A 6,000-nucleotide genomic window follows, 5' to 3' on the forward strand; every position below is an offset into this window, starting at 1 on the left:
TGTCGTGAGATAAATCATAATTATAAATCAGAAAAATTATAAGTCATTATAAATCATAATCATAAGGTGTTATCTAGTGCAAGGTTAATAATCTTTTTCTTTTAACCTTGCACCAGATAATATCTTATGATTTTCTCATTTCTTTTTTTTTTTTTTTTGGATGTGGACCATTTTTAAAGTCTTTATTGAATTTGTTACAATATTGCTTCTGTTTTATGATTCTTATTTTTGGCTGTGAGGCATGTGGGAACTTAGCCCCCCGACCAAGGATTGAACCCACACCCCCTGCATTGGAAGGCGAAGTCTTAACCACTGGACCACCAGGGAAGTCCTGATGATTTTCTCATTTCTTGAGCAAAGAAATAAATGATGGTAAAATTTTAACTCAACTGTTTCACATGATAAAAGCTCACAGAAAACTAAAAATTATAGATGTTCAGTAATTTTTGAATTGAACTGTTTTTGTAACTACTTTACATGGTATACAAGATATGAAGAACTCAATGAAATTTAATTCAATTGGAATTCCAAGGGAATTTGCAATTTAAAGGAATGTTTATTCTGTAACAAATCTTGGGTTAGAGGCCACCTATGGATATTGCATTCTTAACATAGAATCTGTTTTGTACTAAAAATACTTTATTAAAATATTGGCATGATGGAAGAATACATATAGTTGATGGGTATGAGGATTTCATACATATAACCCTGTCACTCTTGATATCTCTTACTCTGTTTTTTTTCTTTTTCTCCAAGGCACTTATTAATTTCTATTATATCAGATAGTTTACTAATTTATCATGTTATTCACATCTTTCTCTCCATGCTAGCATATAAACTCCATGCAGGTAGTCATCTTTATCTGTATTTTTCACTGCTGAATCCTAAGCATCTACAACAGTGCCTAGAGCATTGTAGGTGTTCAATCAGCAGATATTTGTTGAATGAATACATTAATAATGATAATGCTTTTTGAGAAAAAAAAAATCCCATCATCATTCTTGACTGTTACATTTCTTTAAAATTTCTTAGGCATAGACTTAAAACACTATGGTAACTTGAGTTATTAAAATACTTATGTAAATTTATACTTTACTATTCTAGTATAAATATTTAAGTATTCTGTAATTTTTTGTGACAGAATATTGGCTCCTTTATATTTCATGCTAATAAGAAAAATGGATTTATAATACAGAATTGATAATTTATAGACTTCATTTTTCACTCAACAGTGATATTTTTATTGACCTCTGTCAAATACTTTGTTTCCTACTTTAAAGCCCCCAGAGTATTTCTATTAAAGGTACCAATTGTATTTTTCTGGAAATAAATGCTTACACTTGACAGGATCAAGAGAAATTTCACTAACTATAAGGTACACTGCTCTAGAGAAAAATAAGAAATTTAATAATATTCACAGAAAAATACAACGGAAACTTCCTAGCCAATATTGATATTTTTAATCTAAAATTCTTGACACAATCTGCTTTGAGGAAGGCTGCTTCAAGTGGTGCTCTTGAAATTACAATGATGGTTAAGAATGTACTGTTTTAAACTATAATATGTTTAATCTATAAAGAGATACTATGAATTGTTATGCTCTGGTTACATAAAAAAGGTGAATTTATTTTAGAACTATTGCCTTTTGCTACTATAAATCACAATATGTTTTAACGTGTCAGTTCCGATGACAACTGGCAATATGAAGAAGCTAAGGTTCACCTAACTGGAAACCAAGTGACATTAGGTCTGCGACTGTGTTCATTTTGGCTCCTAAAACAAAAATACTATAAACAGAGTGATTTATAACAAACATTTTCTCACAGTTCTGGAGGCTGGGAAGTCCAAGTTTATGGCAGCAGCAGGTTTGGTATCTAGTGAGGGCCTGCTTTGCTGTAACCTCATGTGGTGGAAGGGTCGAGGAAGCTTTCTCTGGCCTCTTTTATAAGGACACTAATTCCATTCATAAGGGGTCTCCCCTTGTGACCTAATCACCTCCCAAAGGCCTCATCTTCTAATACCGATCACATTGGGAATTAAGGTTGCATTATAGAAATTTTGGAGGGACAAAAACACTCAGACCGTAGCAGTAACATTGCTGATTATGAGATAAGATCATTGGGTATCAATTGCAGGCAGTATAACAAGCATGGCTAATATTTCTTATGTGCTAATTTTTCTTCTTTCACTTGATTATGTTTATTTATTAGGGAACATAGTGATCTACATCAGAGGAATCTAAATGAAATAAAAGATTGGAAAGAAAGATGTGGTTAGTCAATAAAGTAACTGCTCTTTCGGACTAATTGTTTAACTTTTCCTTTTTGGAAATGGATACCTACCCAAGGTGGCCTGGTACCATATGTGTATGTTTTTACTAATTTTCAGTAAAATTAGAAAAACTAAGAGTTCCTTATAAATAAACTTCATTGAGGAATTCTATTACACGTGTGTAGTTTGTTGAGTCTTGAAAAATATATGTATCCAATGTAACCATCATTCCAATCAAGGCAACATTTTCATTACCTCCAGAAAGTTTCCTCAATCTCCTTTGCAGTTAGTCTTTCTCCCTGCTGCCGCAAGCATCAAGCAACCACTAATATAATACTGTTAGTTTTAGAAATTCATATAACTGGAATCATATAGTACATGCTGTTTTATATCTGGCTTTGTTTGCCTAATATGCTTTTTAAATTTGTCTGTATTTTTGCATGGGTTATAGTTTAATGTTTTGGTTTTGTTACTGAGTAATACTCATACAAACTTTTCAATTCATCCATTCACATGCTCATGGACATATAGATTGTTTTCAGTTTGGAGACAGGAAATATCTATGACTTTTTGTGTATATAACTCCTGGTGTGGTCATGTGTTTTTATTTCCTTTAAGTAAATAGTTATTTGAATGGAATTTCTGGGTCATATGGTAAGTGTATGTTTAAAAGAAACTCTTGAATGAATTTCCAAAGTGGTTTTATCATTTTGTACTCTGACAAAGTATAAGATTCAGGTTGATTCAAAGAGATTTAAGGTTGTTCTACATTCCCTCCAAAACTTGGTATAATCAGTCTTAAGGTTTTTAGCCTTTCTGGTAATATCTTCTGGTGTCTCAATGTGGTTTTAATTTGTATTTCCTTGATGACTGTCAATGTTGAACATCTTTTATATGCATATATATTCATGAAGAGTCTATCTAAGAGTCCATTACCCATTTTTAAATAGTAGAGTGGTTGTCTTATTTTTGAGTTGTGGAGTATATCTTGTAAACATTTTCTTCTAGTCTACGGTTTTTCTAATGGTGTTTTTTTGAAGAGCTGAAGGTTTGGATCTTGATGAAGTCAAATTTTTAATTTTTATTTTATTGCTAATGTCTTTTTGTATCTTGTCTAAGAAATCTTTACCACTGTTCACTAATACTTTCTCTAATACATGATTCTAGAGATTAAGATTATTAATAATTATATCAATTAATTAATTAATCTTATTATTATATAATAATATAATATATATAATTATTATTATTATATATAATAATTATATAATATATAATAATTATTATACTTATTAATCTTAATTAATTAATAATTAAGATTATTTAGTGTAGACTTAGGTCAATGAAGCCCCATTGGATATCCAATGCCTCATTGGCTATTTAAACTCTGGCTATTGAGATCATAAATTATCCTTAGCCCTGTGTGTATTGTAGAAATTGTTTGACCTATTGCTTTTCATACTTTTCTGATCTTGGATAGTTTGTCTCATACATGAGAAAATCAGTATTCAGCCAAATATTTGAGGGGACCCCTCTCTCTATGCGTCTCTGGAGTGTGTGCTCTCTTTCTCTGTAATTTCCCTTTCTCCACTACTCTATCTCACACAGTCTAGTTGTTTTGCCTCCCTGAACTCTCATTTTTGTCTCTATACTCAGTGAAAATAAGACTTTGACAGGGTTGCCCCTCTCTGAGGTGTGACACAGAAATGCCTCCAAGCAGCAAACTCTGGCAATTATATGCCTAACTTTGTTTCCTTTCTCTAAGGGAATAAGAATCATTTTCTGTCTTTTGTATAATGTTTAAATCATTTGTTCCATGTATTTTGTGGGGTTTTCTACTATGTAGGAAGTGAAATTCCTGTCATATTTAATCATTCATGGATAGAAACAGAATTTCCTGGTTAGTATTTATAATTTTCATTTTTCAGCTCATATGTCCTATCTCTTCATATATTGACTGTATTTTCCTTTTGTGTTTTGAACATATTTATAATACCTGTATTCAATTTTTGTCTGCTGAATTCACCAGCTTAGCCATTTTAAGGTTGGTGTCTATTGACTGCTTTTTTCCTTAACTATGTATAACAATATTTCTGGCTTTGTATGTGTAATTTTCATGTGTACTGTACATTATTGATAAAGCATTGTAGAAATTTTGAATTTTTTTTCTTTTAACATGCAGGTAAATTACTAACTGATCACATTGGACTTGTATAGGTTTGACTTTATGCATTGTTAGAATCTCTGGAAAGCCCAGGGTGTTTCTTAAGCTCCTCTTACTTGTGGCATCGATCTTCAAAATATTTCTTTCTTGCTGATCTTTCAAGACTTGGATTTAATTTGTTTTAGGGTAGATTTAAAGTAGGCCTTAACTTAGGGCTTGTTCCTTATTTCCAAAGTTGGATTTTGGTCTGTACTGAATGCACATGGTATTAATGAGGTGTTAAGAAGGTGTTAATAAGATCTCTCTATTGCTCTCTACTGCTGTCTTCTTGGCAGTATTAAAAACAATAAAGCAAAGTGATGTAACCTAAGTATTTTCAACTCATTCTCTTAGATAGTGAGTAGTTTCAGATAACAAGAACTTGATGGTACCTTCTGGAATAAGAGCCTATATAGGATGGCTTTGCTTTAGCTTGTTGAGAGTTTAGTCATCCTCTGAAAAGGAGCTTCTCTTATTTCTAGAATGTCTTGTAAATTAGACTATGAAATTTACATTATTTTAAAATATTTTGTAATAATATTTTAGTCATATTTGTTTACAACTGAGAACTGAGACTCTGGGTATCTAAAATTAATATCCTTGCCTGTGTTGCCCTTATAGACAACAGAAAAAGTTTCAACCTTGTGTTCCACATTATTCTGCTGTGTTTAATCCAAATAAATCTTTGAGTTGGTTGGCATCCAGTTTCACCTGGATTCTCTTGCCTACACTTTCACTTGGAAAGACTAAGTCCTCTAGGATCACATTTGCACAGTTGTCAGAGTATGGTTTCTAGGATGCTTTTGCTTATTTTTTTGTACAGCCTTTTTGCATTGGCTTAGGCAGAATTCTCCTCTGGGCTTTAAAGATGATGTATTTCTCACTGAACATTTTCTCCAATTCAAGTACTTACCAGACTTGGTTTTTCTCAAAAGATTTCAGTTGAGGAACAGGAACAATGATCATAATAGCTTTCTGACCACTATCAACTTACTTTCCCTGGCTGCTGTTATATTCAGCTCTCTTATCTGGGACTTAAGGTCTGATTCATTTTCAGCTCAAGGAGACCCTGAGAGATGCTGGACTAAAACTCATCCCACTTTTCACCATTGGGCTTCACTATCTTCACACTCTAACTAAACATGTTCTCCTTATTGAGCACTGACCTAGGAAGAGAATACTTTATTTTTACAATTTCCTCAGCAATGTGTGAGATATAATCAGATACTAAGTTATTAAAAAGGCAGCTAATGAGGTTACATTTCAGTTTATAATCCATTTAATCAACCCTGTCTCTTTAATATCACTCAAGTGTACCCATCCTCTCTACCTTCACTACCACAATCTCTGTGCAGCCTCCTGTAATTACGTGTCTGGTTTACTGGTCTCCTAGCATCTACTCTGGAAACCCAATAATTCGTTTTCCACATAGAAGTTATAGAGAGTATAACAGGATTTTAAAAAGGTAAATGTCACCACTTGGAGTGTGAAATCTTCCTCTGCATTTAGTAGTGGAATTTTCTTAT

The 6,000-nt window shown here is 32.5% G+C and overlaps 1 pseudogene; it reads right to left on the reverse strand.

The window, feature by feature from the left end:
• Positions 1 to 5,016: 5,016 nt before the first annotated feature.
• LOC132363383 (small ribosomal subunit protein eS7-like) lies at positions 5,017 to 5,618 on the reverse strand (annotated as a pseudogene).
• Positions 5,619 to 6,000: the final 382 nt, after the last annotated feature.

This window comes from Balaenoptera ricei, chromosome 3, assembly GCF_028023285.1.
Source record: "Balaenoptera ricei isolate mBalRic1 chromosome 3, mBalRic1.hap2, whole genome shotgun sequence".
NCBI lineage: Eukaryota > Metazoa > Chordata > Mammalia > Artiodactyla > Balaenopteridae > Balaenoptera > Balaenoptera ricei.